The sequence below is a fragment of the Oncorhynchus kisutch genome, linkage group LG1, assembly GCF_002021735.2.
Source record: "Oncorhynchus kisutch isolate 150728-3 linkage group LG1, Okis_V2, whole genome shotgun sequence".
Classification (NCBI taxonomy): Eukaryota; Metazoa; Chordata; class Actinopteri; order Salmoniformes; family Salmonidae; genus Oncorhynchus; species Oncorhynchus kisutch.
This window is the reverse complement of record NC_034174.2, coordinates 27,354,536-27,374,738: the sequence shown is the minus strand read 5'-3', so window position 1 is coordinate 27,374,738 and position 20,203 is coordinate 27,354,536.

Sequence of the window (20,203 nt, the reverse complement as noted above, 5' to 3'; positions counted from 1 at the left end):
TACCAGGCGGTGATACAGCCCGACAGGATGCTCTCGATTGTGCATCTGTAGAAGTTTGTTAGTGCTTTTGGTGACAAGCCGAATTTCTTCAGCCTCCTGAGGTTGAAGAGGCGCTGCTGCGCCTTCTTCACGATGCTGTCTGTGTGAGTGGACCAATTCAGTTTGTCTGTGATGTGTATGCCGAGGAACTTAAAACTTGCTACCCTCTCCACTACTGTTCCATCGATGTGGATAGGGGGGTGTTCCCTCTGCTGTTTCCTGAAGTCCACAATCATCTCGTTAGTTTTGTTGACGTTGAGTGTGAGGTTATTTTCCTGACACCACACTCCGAGGGCCCTCACCTCCTCCCTGTAGGCCGTCTCGTCGTTGTTAGTAATCAAGCCTACCACTGTTGTGTCGTCCGCAAACTTGATGATTGAGTTGGCGGCGTGCGTGGCCACGCAGTCGTGGGTGAACAGGGAGTACAGGAGAGGGCTCAGAACGCACCCTTGTGGGGCCCCAGTGTTGAGGATCAGCGGGGAGGAGATGTTGTTGCCTACCCTCACCACCTGGGGGCGGCCCGTCAGGAAGTCCAGTACCCAGTTGCACAGGGCGGGGTCGAGACCCAGGGTCTCGAGCTTGATGACGAGCTTGGAGGGTACTATGGTGTTGAATGCCGAGCTGTAGTCGATGAACAGCATTCTCACATAGGTATTCCTCTTGTCCAGATGGGTTAGGGCAGTGTGCAGTGTTGTTGAGATTGCATCGTCTGTGGACCTATTTGGGCGGTAAGCAAATTGGAGTGGGTCTAGGGTGTCGGGTAGGGTGGAGGTGATATGGTCCTTGACTAGTCTCTCAAAGCACTTCATGATGACGGATGTGAGTGCTACGGGGCGGTAGTCGTTTAGCTCAGTTACCTTAGCTTTCTTGGGAACAGGAACAATGGTGGCCCTCTTGAAGCATGTGGGAACAGCAGACTGGTATAGGGATTGATTGAATATGTCCGTAAACACACCGGCCAGCTGGTCTGCGCATGCTCTGAGGGCGCGGCTGGGGATGCCGTCTGGGCCTGCAGCCTTGCGAGGGTTAACACGTTTAAATGTTTTACTCACCTCGGCTGCAGTGAAGGAGAGACCGCATGTTTTCGTTGCAGGCCGTGTCAGTGGCACTGTATTGTCCTCAAAGCGGGCAAAAAAGTTATTTAGTCTGCCTGGGAGCAAGACATCCTGGTCCGTGACTGGGCTGGATTTCTTCCTGTAGTCCGTGATTGACTGTAGACCCTGCCACATGCCTCTTGTGTCTGAGCCGTTGAATTGAGATTCTACTTTGTCTCTGTACTGACGCTTAGCTTGTTTGATAGCCTTGGAGGGAATAGCTGCACTGTTTGTATTCGGTCATGTTACCAGACACCTTGCCCTGATTAAAAGCAGTGGTTCGCGCTTTCAGTTCCACACGAATGCTGCCATCAATCCACGGTTTCTGGTTAGGGAATGTTTTAATCGTTGCTATGGGAACGACATCTTCAACGCACGTTCTAATGAACTCGCACACCGAATCAGAGTATTCGTCAATATTGTTATCTGACGCAATACGAAACATGTCCCAGTCCATGTGATGGAAGCAGTCTTGGAGTGTGGAGTCAGCTTGGTCGGACCAGCGTTGGACAGACCTCAGCGTGGGAGCCTCTTGTTTTAGTTTCTGTCTGTAGGCAGGGATCAACAAAATGGAGTCGTGGAGTCAGCTTTTCCCGAAAGGGGGGCGGGGCAGGGCCTTATATGCGTCGCGGAAGTTAGAGTAACAATGATCCAAGGTCTTTCCACCCCTGGTTGCGCAATTGATATGCTGATAAAATTTAGGGAGTCTTGTTTTCAGATTAGCCTTGTTAAAATCCCCAGCTACAATGAATGCAGCCTCCGGATAAATCGTTTCCAGTTTGCAGAGAGTTAAATAAAGTTCGTTCAGAGCCATCGATGTGTCTGCTTGAGGGGGGATATATACGGCTGTGATTATAATCGAAGAGAATTCTCTTGGTAGATAATGCGGTCTACATTTGATTGTGAGGAATTCTAAATCAGGTGAACAGAAGGATTTGAGTTCCTGTATGTTTCTTTCATCACACCATGTCACGTTAGCTATAAGGCATACGCCCCCGCCCCTCTTCTTACCAGAGAGATGTTTGTTTCTGTCGGCGCGATACGTGGAGAAACCCGTTGGCTGCACCGCCTCGGATAGCGTCTCTCCAGTGACCAATGTTTCCGTGAAGCAAAGAACGTTGCAGTCTCTGATGTCCCTCTGGAATGCTACCCTTGCTCGGATTTCATCAACCTTGTTGTCAAGAGACTGGACATTGGCAAGAAGAATGCTAGGGAGTGGTGCACGGTGTGCCCGTCTCCGGAGTCTGACCAGAAGACCGCCTCGTTTCCCTCTTTTTCGGAGTCGTTTTTTTGGGTCGCTGCATGGAATCCACTCCGTTGTCCTGTTTGTAAGGCAGAACACAGGATCCTCGTCGCGAAAAACATATTCTTGGTCGTACTGATGGTGAGTTGACGCTGATCTTATATTCAGTAGTTCTTCTCGACTGTATGTAATGAAACCTAAGATGACCTGGGGTACTAATGTAAGAAATAACACGTAAAAAAACTAAAAACTGCATCGTTTCCTAGGAACTATGCAGTGAGGCGGCCATCTCTGTCGGCGCCGGAAGTCCCTAATATGTAGTATCGGTGGAGAAAAACAATTGTGGGGGTGCCCATGTTTCCGGTGAGAGAGAGTTTCCGGTGAGAGAGAGACAGGTTGAGGTTGCCAGGGTCAGAGTAGAACAGAAGGTGTCGTATGCTGAGGCAGTGAAGAGAGTAGAGGATGATGGGCCAAAGATGAGTAGTAGGTCTAGGCCAATACAAAGTGATATGAATTTGTGCTTCAGTAAGATTGTCTTCTTAGCATTCATTGCCATGGTTATTACCTGGTACCGCATAAATGGAACGCAGTTGCAGAGAAGTACTTGGGTTTACAAGATTTTACTGCAGAAGAGTTATAAGACATTCACACTGAGCTAAAGGGTAGAGCTGCCGCTTTCAAGGAGCGGGACTCTAACCCGGAAGCTTATAAGAAATCCTGCTATAACCTCTGGTGAACCATCAAACAGGCAAAGCATCAATACGGGACTAAGCTCGAATCGTACTACACCGGCTCCGACACTCCTCAGATGTGGCAGGGCTTGCAAACTATTACAGACTACAAAGGAAGCACAGCCGAGAGCTGCCCAGTGACACGAGCCTACCAGACGAGCTAAATAATTTTTATGCTCGCTTAGAGGCAAGTAACACTGAAACATGCATGTGAGTACTTTGAGCATGTGTTGACCAACTGGCAAGTGTCTTCTCTAACATTTTCAACCTGTCCCTGACTGAGTTTGTAATACCAACATGTTTCAAGCAGACCACCATAGGCTCTGTGCCCAAGAACCCCAAGGTAACCTGCCTAAAAGACTACCGACCTGTAGCACTCACGTCTGTAGCCATGAAATGCTTTGAAAGGCAGGTAATGGTTCACATCAACACCACATCAAACCCTAGACTCTCTCCAACTTGCATACCGCCCCAACAGATCCACAGATGATGCAATATCTTTTGCACTCCACACTGCCCTTTTACACCTGGACAAAAGGAACACCTATGTGAGAATGCTATTCATTGACTACAGCTCAGAGTTCAACACCATAGTGCCCTTACTATACACCTCACTCTGTAACTGGTACCTGGACCTTCTGACTGGCCTTCCCCAGGTGGTAAGGGTAGGTAACAACACATCCGCCACTCTGATCCTCAACACGGGGGTACCTCAGGGGTGTGTGCTCAGTCCCCTCCTGTTCTCTCATGACTGCACGGCCAGACACTACTCCAACACCATCATTAAGTTTGCCAATCATACAACAGTGGTAGGCCTGATCACCGACAACGATGAGACCGCCTATAGGGAGGAGGTCAGAGACCTGACCATGTGGTGCAAGGCGAACAACCTCTCCCTCAACGTGATCAAGACAAAGGAGATGATTGTGGACTACAGGAAAAGGAGGACCGACCACGCCCCTATTCAAGGCAGTCAAGACAGTCATGAAGAGGCCACGACAAAACCTATTCCCCCTCAGGAGACTGAAAATATTTGACATGGGTCCTCAGATCCTCAAAAGGTTTTACAGCTGCACCATCGAGATTGTCCTGACTGGTTGCATCACTTTCTGGTATGGCAACTGCTCGGCATCCGACCGCAAGGCACTACAGAGGATAGTGCGTACGGCCCAGTACATGACCGGGGCCAAGTTTCCTGCCATCCAGGACCTCTATACCAGGCGGTGTCAGAGGAAGGCCCTACAAATTGTCAAAAACTCCAGCCACCCTAGTCATAGACTGTTATCTCTGCTATCGCACGGCAAGTGGTACTGGAGCGCCAAGTCCAGGTCCAAGAGACTTGTAAACAACTTCTACCCCAAGCCGTAAGAATCCTGAACATCTAATGAAATGGCTACCCAGACCATTCACATTCCCCCTCCCCCTTCTACACTGCTGCTACTCTCTGTTATTATCTATGCATAGTCGCATAGACGCTACCTAAATGTACATATTACCTCAATTACCTCAACACCGGTGCCCCCGCACATTGACTCAGTACCTGTACCCCCTGTACCCCCTTTTATTTTACTGTTGCTCTTTAATTATACATTTTACATCTTGTTCTTTTTTAGGTATTTTCTTAAAACTGCATTGTTGTTTAAGTAAGTAAGCATTTCACTGTAAGGTCTACAACTGTTGTTTTGGCGCATGTTACGAATAAAATTGAATTTGATTTGAAGATGTGTTGAACGAGAAGGCTGTCCTCCCAGGCTGCCTGCCAAGTGTAGGATCAGTTAGGGTCAAAGTAGTAATGAAATAGTGGCATATAGATATACACTACCGTTCAAAAGTTTGGGGTCACTTAGAAATGTCCTTGTTTTTGAAAGAAAAACACATTTTTTTGTCCATTAAAATAACATCAAATTGATCAGAAATAAAGTGTAGACACTGTTCATGTTTTCAATGACTATTGTAGCTGGAAATTGATGATTTTTAATGGAAGATCTACATAGGGGTACAGAGGCCCATTATCAGCAACCATCACTCCTGTGTTCCAATGGCACACTGTGTTAGCTAATCCAAGTGTATCATTTTAAAAGGCTAATTGATCAATAGAAAACACTTTGGATGGTTCTGACTTATGTGGACAACTACAAATACCTAGGTATCTGGCTAGACTGTAAACTCTCCTTCCAGACTCACATTAAACATCTCCAATACAAAATTAAATCTAGAATCGGCTTCCTATTTCGCAACAAAGCATCCTTCACAGCATCCTTCACTCATATGCTGCCAAACATACCCTCGTAAAACTGAACATCCTACCAATCCTCGACTTCGGTGATGTAATTTACAAAATAGCCTCCAACACTCTACTCAACAAATTGGATGCACTCATCATGGATATTACCTATTTTAGCATGGACATTGCCATTTCACCATTTTAAAGTAGTCAACTGGGTGAGGATTCCAAGAGTTGGGAGCAATCAACCAATGAAGAAGACTACTTTAAAATGGAGATAGACTCAATGGCACTGCCTATTGGCACAGATACAAAGATGAGTCCTCTATCTATCGCTATGGCCTGGTCACACTCGTATCTGCCCTCTCATTGGCTAGAAAGGGCCCACCTGATCTCGCCTCCTCCCGTCCAGTGGTGGAAAAAGTACCCAATTGTCATACTTGTGTAAAAGTAAAGATACCTTAATAGAATATAATTCAAGTAAAAGTGAAAGTCACCCAGTAAAATCCTACTTGAGTAAAAGTCTAAAACTATTTGGTTTTAAATATACTTAAGTATCAAAAGTAAAAGTAAATGTATAAATAATTTCTTATATTAAGCAAACCAGACGGCACCATTTTCTTGTATTTTTTTTATTTACGGAGAGCCAGGGGCATGCTCCAACTCTCACACTGTTTAGTGAGTCCACCAGATCAGAGGCAGTAGTGATGACCAGGGATGTTGTCTTGATAAGTGTTTGAATTATACAATATTCCTATCTTGCTAAGCATTCAAAATGTAATGAGTACTTTTGAATGTCAGGGAAGTATTTTTAATGAAGTACTTTACACTACTGCTCCCATCTGCCTTCCATTTTTAAGGACATGTACAGGTGCATTAGGAAAGTATTCAGACCCATTTAATTTTTCCACATTTGATTACGTTACAGCCTTATTCTAAAATGGATTGAATACAACATTTTCCTCATCAATCTACTCACAACAAAACAGAAATACCTTATTTACATAAGTATTCAGACCTTTTGCTATGAGACTCAAAATGGAGCTCAGGTGCATTCTGTTTCCATTGATAATCCTTGAGATGATTCTACAACTTGATTGGAGTACACATGTGGTAAATTCAATTGATTGGACATGATTTGGAAAGGCACACACCTGTATTTAAAGCCCCACCTTATCTCAGCTCACTGGTCACCATAGTAGCATCCACCCGTAGCACGCACTCCAGCAGGTATATTTCACTGGTCATCCCCAAAGCCAACTTCTCCTTTGGCCACCTTTCCTTACAGTTCTCTGCTGCCAATGACTGGAACAAATTGCAAAAATCACTGAAGCTGGAATCTCATATCTCCCTCACTAACTTTAAGCATCAGCTGGTCAGAGCAGCTTACCGATCATTGCACCTGTACACAGCCCATCTGTAACTAGCCCACCCAACTACCTCATCCCCATATTGTCATTTATTTGTTTGCTCCTTTGCACACAAGTATCTCTACTTGCACATTAATCTTTTGCAGATCTATCACTCCAGTGTTTAATTGATAAATTGTAATTATTTTGCCACTATGGCCTATTTATTGCCTTACCTCCCCAATCTTACCACATTTAAACACACTCTATATACATTTTTATATTGTGTTGTTGACTGTATGTTTGTTTATCCCGTGTGTAACTCTGTGTTGTTTGTCGCACTGCTTTGCTTTATCTTGGCCAGGTTGCAGTTGTAAATGAGAACTTGTTCTCGACTGGCCTACCTGGTTAAATAAAGGTGAAATAAAAACAAATATATAAGGTCCCACATTTGACAGTGCATGTCAGAGCAAAAACCAAGCCATGAGGTTGAAGGAATTGTCTGTAGAGCTCCGAGACAGGATTGCACCAAGGCACAGAACCAGCGAAGGGTACCAAAAAATTTCTGCAGCATTAAAAGCTCACCAAGAACACAGTGGTCTCCATCATTCTTAAATGGAAGAAGTGTGGAACCACCAAGACTCTTCCTAGACCTGGCTGACTGGCCAATCTGAGCAATCGGGGGAGAAGGGCCTTAGTCAGAGAGGTGACCAAGAATCTGATGGTCACTCTGACAAAGCTCCAGAGTCCCTCTGTGGAGATGGGAGAACCTTCCCGAAGGACAACCATTTCTGCAGCACTCCTCCAATCAGGCCTTTATGGCAGAGTGGCCAGACAGAAGCCACTCCTCAGTAAAAGGCAGTTTGCCAAAAGGCACCTAAAGGACTTTCAGTCCATGAGAAACAAGATTCTCTGGTCTGATGGAACCAAGATGGAAACCTGGCACCATCCCTACGGTGAAGCATGGTGGTAGCAGCATCATGCTGTGGGGATGTTTTTCAGCGGCAATGACTGTGAGACTAATCAGGATCGAGGGAAATATGAACAGAGAAGAGTACAGAGAGATCATTGGTGAAAACCTGCTCCATAACGCTCAGGATCTCAGACTGGAGTGAAGGTTCACCTTCCAACAGGACAACAACCCTAAGCACACAGCGAAGACAACACAGGAGTGGCTTCGGGACAAGTCTCTGAATGTCCTTGAGTGGCCCAGCCAGAGCCCGATCTAACATCTCCTAGAGAGACCTGAAAATAGATGTGCAGCAACACTCCCCATCCAACCTGACAGAGCTTGAGAGGATCTGCAAAGAAGAATGGGAGAAACTCCCCAAATACAGGTGTACAAAGCTTGAAGAATCATACCCAAGAAGACTCAAGGCTGTAATCGCTGCCAAATGAGCTTCAATAAATTACTGAGGTAAAGGGTCTGAATACTTCCATTTTGTTTCTATACATTTGTAAACATTTCTAAAAACATGTTTTTGCTTTGTCATTATGGGGTATTGTGTGTAGATTGATGAGACAAAAATGTTTGAATCCATTTTAGAATAAGGCTGTAACATAACAAAATTTGGAAAAAGTCAAGTGGTCTGAATACTTTCCGAATGCACTGTATTTACATTGTTTGAGCGGTCACTCAAATATCTTATCAGTATAACAGACATTCTTTGCTTCTGGCCTTCTGCTGCTGGTGAAAATAACCACGACTATCAGGTCGCCATAACACCTGAGCGCCATGCTACCGCTATACAACCGCAATTGAGCAATGCTGCCGCCTGGAGGGGATATGGAGGACAGAGCCAAACGAACGAGTGCTGTGATGCACAATGCCCGAACGTGGCGTGATGGATGTACTGTATGTACTTGAGGTTTTCTCCATACCCTAGTCCTCCCATCTGTGTGAAACAGCAGGAACTGGGATTCATTTGACCAGGAAATGTTTTTCCAATTGTTGAAGTGTTTTTGTTCCTTAGCCCACTGCAACTTCAGTTTCTTGTTTTTTGATAAAAGAAGCGGAAGGTCATCAGCTGCCATACCCCATTCGTGTCAAGGTACAACTAGTTGTGCATTTTTTATGGGTCTTTGAGCACCAATGTTGTACTGAAGTGTACTGAAGTGTATTGGACTGTACTGGACTGTCAGTTGACTAAGTGTCCGTGTGTTGCTCTGCACAATTTGTGTCTGCCTCCTTTGTCCTCTTTCAACAATGACCCGTTTTCGACCACTGGCCTTCCGTTGACAGGATGTCCTTTGGGTGGAGGACCATTCTTGATACACACTGGGAATTGTTGAGCGCGAAACACCCAGCAGCGTTGCAGTTCTTGACACACGGAAACCGGTGCGCCTGTCACCTACTACCATACCCCGTTAAAAGACACAAATCTTCTGTCTTTCTCATTCACCCTCTGAATTGCACACATACACAATCAATTGTCTCAAGGCTTAAAAATCCTTCTTTAACCTGTCTCCTCCCCTTCATCTAAACTGATTGAAGTGGATTTAACACGTGACATCAATAAGGGATAATAGCTTTCAGAGCAGGTGTTCCTAATGTTTTGTACACTGTCAAACATAGGTCACTAATTATAACAGTTGTGAACATTCTCCACGTGGTGTCCAATGAGCAGAAGTAAACGTTCAGGTGTTCCAGTCAGACAATATCCACTGTCACAACAGTTGCTTATTATAAACTTGACCCAAGTTTTCTCGGGTCAGCTGTGCTTTCCTTTTCCTCTCCTCCCTTCATTCCCCAGACACACGTATCATTACACCCTCCATCCTTGCCCACATAATCCTTGTTAGCATTTCATTTATTGACCAATTAGACCAGCACTAATGTCTGCCTTCCAGATTCCCGAGTCATGTCGGTTCCCGAGTCATGTCGGTCTCTATCTCCCTAATCACAAACCCCTACTCCAGTGAATATGATGGCAGGGTCTTAATGACAAGTAATTACACAAGCTAACTTTGGGCTTGTCACATTCAACTTGGGAAGTGTGTTTGTGTATCTGTCAACGGGATTTAATTTTGTGTGATTGCACATAAAGCTTTTTAACATAAGGATCCAGCAATCACCAGCAGCACTGTTATAGTAAATGAGCCAAAGCCCTTTCACTTCACAGGATCAAGATAGTGATTAAAGGTCAACATACAGTAGATTCACTGCATGCTAAGTACATACAGTACCTTATGTACATTTTACACAGTAATCCTACGGGAGCTTTAGGGACAAATTCTACTGATGGATCTCACAGCAGTAGAAATCAATCTCTAGCCTCCCGGGTGGTGTAGTGGTTAAGGGCGCTACAGTGGGTTTACACCCAGGCTCTGTCGTAACCGGCTGCGACCAGGAGGTCCGTGGGGCAACGCACAATTGGCCTAGTGTCGTCCGGGTTAGGGAGGTCTTGGCCGGTAGGGATGTCCTTGTCTCATCGCGCACCAGCGACTCCTGTGGCGGGCCGGGCGCAGTGCGAGCTAACCAAGGTTGCCAGGTGAACGGTGTTTCCTCCGACACATTGGTGCGGCTGGCTTCCGGGTTGGATGCGCGCTGTGTTAAGAAGCAGTGCGGCTTGGTTGGGTTGTGTATCGGAGGACGCATGACTTTCAACCTTCGTCTCTCCCAAGCCCGTACGGGAGTTGTAGCGATGAAACAAGATAGTAGCTACTAAAACAATTGGATACCACGAAATTGGGGAGAAAAAGGGGTAAAAAAAGAAAAAAAAAGACATCAATCTCTAAACACCTGTAGTAGGGCACTGCTTTCTAATCTAAACTCTGAACTGACCGTTTTAGGCTATACACTGAGTGGCCAGAGGCAGAAACTAGGTCTAATGACGGTTGGGAGTTATTTCCTAGTGGGTTGTCACTATTAAAAAAATAGACCACAGTGTGTGAATGTGAGAGCATCAAATGACTCAGTCCTGTGGACTAATTTGTAGATTTATTTTTGTTAGGTCTCTTTTCCAGATGAGCTCTACACATCAAAATACAATAAACACATTCAACTACACATTACAGTTTAAGCAGATTGCTTAAATGGCAGCATGCCTTTTAACAGTATATGATGCGTATGTGCTTACTATTATTCTTATAGCCTAGTTAAATGTATAGGCTATGGTGACAATAAAATGGCTCACCAGCCGTGCACCAGAACATGGTTTCCAAAGACAGATCGAGCATAGTCGTAGATTGACAAGCAATGTAAATCAATCTCAATAAAGCATGATTTATATAGGCTGTCTGGGTGGCCTGCCCTGTAAAAATATAAGCTTACTCACTCATTTGATTGGCATTCAACGGGCCTTGAGCTCTGCGAAGTCGTTGACTTGGGCATTCAAATCCATGGTCCTGGCCCTGGTGTTTTCAATGGACAGAATGGCAATCCCACTCAGTCTTTCCTGACCCATTCTGCTCCTCGGGTATGATTGAATTCTTTTCCGTTTGGAAAAGGAGCACTCGGCACTGGCTACTGTTACAGGCAGAGTCATAAAAAGGAGCATCGCTGTAACTACTTCCCCAAATGTAGCAGTGACTGAATTGTAATCCACAATGAGCATCTTGGCCAGGTCTCTCAATGTAGTGTGCTTTGCTATTTCCTTCTTAAAACAGACCCTGAAAGTGAGTAATTGTCCCTCTTGAACGGCAAATTACATGATGCAAGTGTGAAAGTTACATTAACTATGCGCTCCAACACCTGTCGGCAGAAATTTGCTGCGTTACCTACGCCTCTCCATTTCTGGTTCAATAGTGCCATTGAGCTTCCATTGCTCATATATGAAACAGGCACCCATGTGAATCTGGGATGTCTCATGACATGCTATTTTAGATTTAGATGGCGCCAATCTATCACCCCAGTCACCCAGGCATCAGATAAGAATGGGGTTCTCCGATCTCCGAACAGCCAGCAAGGCTCAGAATATGCGCAGTCTAGCTTGGCAGAATAACATAGCCATGTACGTGGTAATTTGATTCCAGCCTTGGTTGTAGTGGTGTAATACAACTCGGAAAAACACAGCCTTTCTTCATCTCTTGGGAATGGGCCAGTAGGTCTACACGAGCCTAATGCAATAACGTGCCGTTTAACTTTTGCATCCACATGTGTTGCATAATTCCCCCTGTCAGTAAAAAGGCCGCCTGTCCCACTTCCACCTGTTTCCTCCGCTGCCACGATTCTAGCCTCACCTTGCTCCTCTTCCTCCCCACCAGACCTGTGATAGCTTGTCCGGCCTGGCTTGTGCTGAGGGTCGTATCCACCGATACCTGACAATCTGTATCCTCCTCTGTCAAAGTTCCTTCTTCTGGCACAATGGAACAGCTTGGTCTTGGCCCACTTGACCTGCTAAAGCTGCTGCTGGCATTGATAAACCTATATTTTCTTCTGGCCCCGCTACATTGCTTGTGCTAGCAATGGCTGCACTTGAACTGCATTTGAAAAAGGAATCTATTTTAACACATTTTGATATCTCCTTTGCTTTCTCATTTTTTGTGCAACTGCACTGGCTGAAACTATGCCACTGGTATGTATGCATATTCAGTATATATTTACTCTATAAACAGAAATGCAAGGGGGGAGGGGGGAATAAAATGTATTTCTTTCTCAAAACATTGTATTTTCATCCAGATTTTGGCATGAACAGGAACAGACAAAACAAGTACAGTACAAGATAGGCTTGTTAGGCTTGTTACTATAAAGAAAAAAACATTAGGGTGCATCCTGTCTCCTATTTGGGTTTGGCCACAGCTCCTAATCAACATCACAAGCAATGTTCTCTCTGGCTAAACAGTGGGGGAGATAGCGTCTGGAGTGGCGTATCCAGCCCTGGCACGCCCCCTCGTCTATGTCACCACAGGCCTCCTCCATCGCCTGGAGAATGGAGGAGGAGGAGGATTGGCGATCGTATACCTTCCAAACCCACTCCGAAAATAACTATTCTGTTGGGTTTATAAATGGAGAATATGGTGGCAGGTTGAGCATCAAAACTTGCAGATGGTCAATGAACCAATTGCGGACCAGAGCAGCCAGATGACATCAAACCTGGACTGCTCTGGCCCATTCCTCTAGTCATTGGGAATGAGGATATTATGCAGGGTGTCAAGGAAGGTGATAATGTGGGCAGTATTGTAAGGACCAAGAGTGACATGATTATGAAGGACACCATTCTGACTAATGGCTGCACACATTGTGATGTTACCACCCTGCTGTCCAGGGACATTGACTATGGCGCGGTGTCCTATGAGGTTTCTTCCTCTGCATCTTGCTTTGGCTAGGTTAAAGCCGACCTCATCAATGCAGACGAAATCATGATGCTCTGCAGCAGCATCTGGTTCCATAACTCTCTGAAATATACAAGGCAAAACATTATTGTATGACAGAATGAATAGACATCGAGCAGTCATTACGTAGCACAATACACTGGAAATGACAGGATAGTATAGCTTACTTGTACGTATTCATAGCGCTGTTCTTTCACTCTCTCAGAATTTCACTGAAATGGTACTATGTAGAGCTGCTTCATACAAATCTGATGGCGTTTCATGAGACGGCCAAATGAAGATAAACTCACCCTATGTTACTGAATGTTGTGTTGTCAGTGACGATGTGGTGTTGCAGTTGTCGTAAACATATGCTGTTGTTTAAAATGACCATATTCACTATGTGTTGTTCCTGCCCTGCTGTGAACAGACGGTTTCTTCCTCCATTGAAGGGTCGTCTAGCAATTTTGCAAAAACATGATGTGAATGGTTAGCGTGCAAGATTTCTTTCAGTATGAAATGAAATGTTACTGTAGTGCTGTAAGTGTTGCAGTGCTGTAAGTACAGTAGCATGGTATGGAGGGTAGGTTTACTTACCTGTTCTCATTTCGAAATGTCTGGATGACACTTGTTGCAGTGTGGCGGCTCAAGTTAGGATGGGCCGTCTGCCCAGCCTCCCTGAAACTCAAACCATGGCTGACCAGATGGTCAACTAAAGTTGCCCGGATCTCATCTGTGATTGTTCTCCTTCCTCCTCTTCCTTGTCCCACTCCCCATCCTCATCCTTGTACTCCTCCTCCTCCTCATCCTCGTCCTCCTCCTCGTCCTCGTCCCCCTCTTACTCACTCCTCTTCCTCTAACTCTCTCTCCAGAATTACCCTGCATTGTTGTCCAAGCCAAGAAAGCCAACCTGAAGAATATTTATAGTACTCAAGCTCTGATATCTAAGTGAAGAAATTAGCTATAAGTGTTTTCACACAGGGTTTTGAATGGCCATGTTTTCCAAACAAAACACCAGACCTGTTTTTAATGATGTGTCTAATGTAGACAACTGTGTTTAGTGTTTTGCAAAAAGTGTGTTTTACAGTTGCAAACTGAGTGTAAAGCAGATAATGTGCTTGCAGTTTTGCAGACTTGGTCTGAAGATTAGGTACATGAGTTAATTGTTTCACTGAGTGTGCCTCAAGTGTGTAAGTGATTGTAAAAAGAAAAGTAAAACATACACTATCGTTCAAAAGTTTGGGGTCATTTAGAAATGTCCTTGTTTTTGAAAGAAAGCAACAGTGAAGAGGCGACTCCGGGATGCTGGCACCCCAGTATCTCTACTTGCACATTCATCTTCTGCACATCTACCATTCCAGTGTTTAATTACTATATTGTAATTACTTCGCCACCATGGCCTATTTATTGCCTAAACTCCCTTATCTTATCTCATTTGCACTCACTGTATATATACTTTTTTGTTTTATTTTGTTCTACTGTATTATTGACTATGTTTTGTTTATTCCATGTGTAACTCTGTGTTGTTGTATGTGTCGAATTGCTATGCTTTATCTTGGCCAGGTCGCAGTTGCAAATGAGAACTTGTTCTCAACTAGCCTACCTGGTTAATAAATCTAGGCAGAGTTCCTCTGTCCAGTGTCTGTTTTCTTTTGCCCGTCTTAATCTTGTCTTTTTATTGGCCAGTCTGAGATATGGCTTTTTCTTTGCAACTCTGCCTAGAAGGCCAGCATCCCAGAGACACCTCTTCACTGTTGACATTGAGACTGGTGTTTTGATACTATTTGATGGAGCTGGCAGTTGAGGACTTGTGAGGCGTCTGTTTCTCAAACTAGACACACTAATGTACATGTCCTCTTGCTCAGTTGTGCACAGAGGCCTCCCACTCCTCTTTCTATTCTGGTTAGAGACAGTTTGTGCTGTTCTATGAAGGGAAGAGTACACAGTATTGTACGAGATCTTCAGTTTCTTGGCAATTTCTCGCATGGGATAGCCTTCATTTCTTAGTACAAGAATAGACTGACGAGTTTCAGAAGAAAGGTCTTTGTTTCTAGACATTTTGAGCCTGTAATCGAACCCACAAATGCTGATACTCCAGATACTCAACTGTTCTAAAGAAGGACAGTTTTATTGCTTCTTTAGTTAGAACAACAGTTTTCAGCTGTGCTAACATAATTGCAAAAGTGTTTTCTAATGAACAATTAGCCTTTTAAAATTATAAACTTGGATTATCTAACACAAACTGGGTTAAATCTCCAAGCTGCCAAAAATCTGCCCAGAGACCAATGACAGCCCAGAAAAACTCCCAACTCTCTCTTGCAGACAGAATGTTATGGATAGCACCGCCAGAAAAAAATGACAGCCAACAAATTGCAATAGATGTAACCTGTCTCCAATATTACATTTTCACTATGTTAAATTGCATCTAACATCGTCCTTTCAGAGGAAAATGATGCTCCCTGCTGGACTCCAATATGAAAGGTTGCAAATAGGCTAATTTGACGTCAGTAGCACTAGGCTTGGCAATGGGAACCATAATAGAGTAGCTGCAGCAGTGCCGGTCCACTGACTGCTGTAATGAGAATACTGTGGCTGGGAAAAGGTGCAGGTCAGTTTTCTCTGTAAACGTTGACAAATTGAGAACAGAAAACCTTTGACATTTTATCATGCTAGGGAGTTTCAAAGGTCACCGCCTGCGGGTGTTGCTTTCGAGACACATTTTGCTGTAATAGCTTATTGCACCAGGAAAGGATATGAGGTGCCATGACTTCAGCAACACACACATAATAAAATGACCTCTATGTGAGCCTGTTCATATGAAAGGTCACTGTAGAACGAAGGCACTGTAAAGAGTTAGTTGAACAAATTTTCTCAGAAAGAAATACATCACAAAATCAACTTGTTACCCTTGAGTTACAGAAGGTTTTGGAAATGAACGATCATTATCATGTTTGAAGTGAGGTTCACATATTCCTCTGTTGCATTGCTGTCTGTGGCCTGTCTCTGTGTCATATCTGCGTCCTCCCTTTCTGATGTTTACTTTAATCCTCAGAATCAAGATTAGCTAAAGGATACATGTCTTCAAGGGGATGTGACTGTGTAAAGAACGACCAAAGCATGTAAATAAGAGGAAGTAAACAAAGTCATTTGTGATTATATTGCCATCACTCTGTACTGTATAACATCTCGTTACACCGGAGGAGCAAGACTGTCTTATTTAAATGTTAAGATCATTCCCATTATTCATATTGCAATGTGGTCTCTGGCATTCTCTGTTCATTTCCGTAGCATTGGACATGACAAGCCAATTTACAATGCCTTGGCCAAATTGCTTTAGCATTGTAACACTCATAATAGATCCAATTTATTTCTCAGGTCACAGAAAGCTATTCATATTCAGCACAGTATCTTCTTTCTGTCTGTTCAGTTGAATCCCTGATATCATCTTTGCTATGGGAGTTTTCCTTTGAGCAACTATAAAACTATATTGCACCGTAACCAATCATCACACATACGTCGGAGAGCGCCTGTGAGCTTCTCCTCTGTTGCCCTTCCCATCTAAGAGGTGAAATGAGTGGAGCATTAAAACAGTAGGAGATGACACCAGTGGGGTGGGAGGCTATGCAGTATTAGTCTTGGTGGAAATGCTTCTGACAGATTACAGCTCTGTGGAGACAGAGGCAGGCTTTGTGCTGGTATCTCTGTGACCCTTCCAGGCATCATCACAGAGCGTGGCATGTCACTGAGACACAGAGTCTCTGCTGCTGTATGTCTGCAATATTTCCCTTGAGATGTAATTCCTCCAGACAGACAGCCCGACCGTCAGCGGACTGTAATACAGCCCCTAATGCCCAATCTCTTCATTTGACATGGTTATAGCTGGTGACACTAATGATCCCTATAATCATTAATGTATTGAAATGGTTCCCTCGCTGTTGGGTGGCTCAACCTTTGATAAGGCTCTGGCAGATCTCAGAACAGAGAATAAAGAGGATTAGCTGATTCATGAAAGCCGTTGTAAAAGAAAGGTTGCATCAGATGGTATTTATTTAGGGAATTTGAACAAAAGCCCAAACACACAGGAAATGACAGCTTGAAGAAAAATAATTTTCAACATCTGTTTAACAAGAGTGCAAATTGTGTTAAGTCTTAGAGAACTGTTAATTTAGAACTATCTATTTCAAACTGGTGAAATGACATTTCCTTTCACGCGGAATAAACATATTATCCTTGTATTAACTCAACATAAGACTCTTTTAAAAGATTAGCATCCATAATAACTATTACAACTACATCTTGCAATATCATATGTCTGCTGATTAGTGAAACAATCGTACTCTGACTACGGCAACAACAAGGTTTCAAAGCTACCGCAAAATACTATTAATATGCATGCATATTTATATAATGCCAATTACATATCATAAGAGCCCCCCCAAAAATAGTCCAATAAGTATTAATGCATTCAACTGAACAAAAACAACTTTGAAAATGTGTTGCAAAGTTGAAAGAATTGTGAAGTTTATATCACAATGAGTCTCCTGGTGTCGCGCCCTGACCGTAGATTGCTTTGTATGTTTCTATTTTTTGTTTGGTCAGGGTGTGATGTGGGTGGTTATTCTATGTTTTGTATGTCTAGGTTTTGTATTTCTATGTTTTGGCCGAGTATGGTTCTCAATCAGTGACAGCTGTCTTTCGTTGTCTCTGATTGAGAACCATACTTAGGTAGCCTGTTTTCCCACTGTTAGTTGTGGGTGGTTATTTTCTGTTTAGTGTTTGTTGTACCTGTCAGAACTGTTTCGGCTATTCTTTTTGTTATTTTGTATTCAGTGTTCAGTCAGAATAAATAATATGAACACGTACCATGCTGCACCTTGGTCTTCGCATTCTTCCTAAGGAATGCTGTTACACCTGGCTGTAAACCAAAAAACACTATTCGAAAATTGCCTTTAAACACATCCAACACAACTTTGTTTTCCTCCCCCACAAGATTTGATAAATTCATGACAACACTGCATCTACGTTTTCCCCCCATTGGCCTCCATATCTGATGTCCTCCAGATACGTGCCTCTGAGATTGTGTTGTGAATGGCACATATGAGGAAATGTATAATTTATCAGACAGGAACCAGGCTGTAATCCCAGGTGCCCTGGTGACAGTAGCAGTGTGTGGGTAAAGTCACCAGGGAAGCCAATCCAGAAAAAAAAGCGATTTTTATAACCTGTGTTGTGATAATTGCTTTGTTTCCTCTATAACCTGTTATTTCATATGCCTTGCCACCATCAGATATAGGCCTAAGGCTTAAACAATAACAAGACACAGTGGCAGAATAAATTCAACCACACCCTTGTTTCATTACAAAACCAGAGAGCAACATCTGTCCGGTGAAGTCCACAAAACATATTGCATATAACAAACATTTACATGACCTACAGCATGGTCAAGCAAGGTAATGTTTCTTAAATTTTCGGACTACTAAACAACTATTGATTTAGAACCACGGAGAGTTACCTTAAGTCGCAAAGAAAAACAGGAGCTGCCGCCACTATTCCAGCACCATTTCAACTTCAATATTTCAACATCATCTAATCACCTATGCTTAGTCTAATACAGTGACAACTAATAAAAAACGTTTTAGTCCAGTCTACGTAAGCTAAATATGATGTAGAAAAAACATGTTGACTCACCCTACTTGTAGAGAAACACAAATACCATCTTCCTCTTTCATGTCGCCTAAACTGTCTATGACTCTGTCATACAATACACACTTTTAGTTTTTGTTGTCCTAGGCTACCTTGCTCACTAGCCGAACTTCCTTTCATGGGCAACTGTATACCAGGCCAGCTAGTTAACAATAGCATACTACATCTAGCTACATGTTGAACTTCGATCCTCTCAGGCCAGAGGCACAAAGTATGATTTTATGGTTGGATCTGAATTGCCACAATGTCATACTCATTCTGACCAGACAGCATCAGATAAATACGCTACTCATACTGAGACAGAGGTGTGCTGTTTCGTTTGCTCAGATGCTTTCAACGGTGAGATACTTTCAGACTTTTGCGAATTAAAAGGAAATGTATGAAACACACAGAGACGAAAAAAATCATTATTTATTTATTTATTTTCTTGCTCAATTTGTTGGCGAAGCCTGGCTTCACTTGGCAACCATGAAAACACATAACCTGGTGATCAGACGGCTGATATTGCACATCCTCCCCTGGCTGATGGCTGAACCTGTTAAAAGGCCTGTCAATGGACATGCAGCGGCCTGGCAAATCTCAACCTCTTCTATAGGTTATCTTTCCTCTATCCATCCCTCCCCGACTTCTCTTGATGACAGAAAACACAAGCTGGCTGCCTTTGAAAAGTGGACATCATGCTCTTAAATACTAGTCATCCACATCACCTAATTCAAACGTCAGTCCAAATAGATGAGTGAATAGTGGACGTTCTGAAGAAATTAAGTATGAACAGGCCTTCAGGGATTATAATGATATTCTTGGAAATGGAGATATGTGTTTGCACTCTTGAAATTAGAATTTTCTTCAGCTTTCAATAGCCATTGTGTGTGTGTGTGTGTGTGTGTGTGTGTGTGTGCTCGTATGGTAAAGAAAATAAAAACATACAGCAGTGTTGGCCCAAAGGTATAGGATGTTTTCATTGTGTGTTTGTGTGAGTCATCTCAAGTTTGTGGCCAATGGACCATTTTTATACAAATAACATTATTTCTGTGGGCAAGTAATTTCAGAGCATATGTTAGAAGTTATGTGGACAATATGATATGCTGTCCATGGTGCTGAAAGGCCACATGTGCACTGTAGTGCATGTACATTCCCTCACCACAGCAGAAATAGAGCCACAGAGGGAGTCAGTCTCTCTACCCTAAGGCTGAAATGTGACCATGACAGATTCACACTGGTGAAGTGTGTCTCCCCATCCAAAATCATGTGTATTAAAAGCCACACTTTAGACCAGGGATCATCAACTAGATCCAGCCATGGTCCGTTTTTTCTTGAGCGTATGGTCAGGGGACCGGAACATAATTACAAATCATTTGTAGACTGCCCAAACAGATATAACATTTTACTTATCATTTCAAACCTTGCTTAAATTTCTACACGATCACATTCATCTCTCTACTATGCGTGTGAATACTTTGGAACAAATATCCAAAATGTAAGATTCTCGCTCTTTCTTTGTTGTGTGGGACATAGTCCCACACTGTTGGGTGGACTTCAATTATGGAGCATTAAAATAATCTACTAAA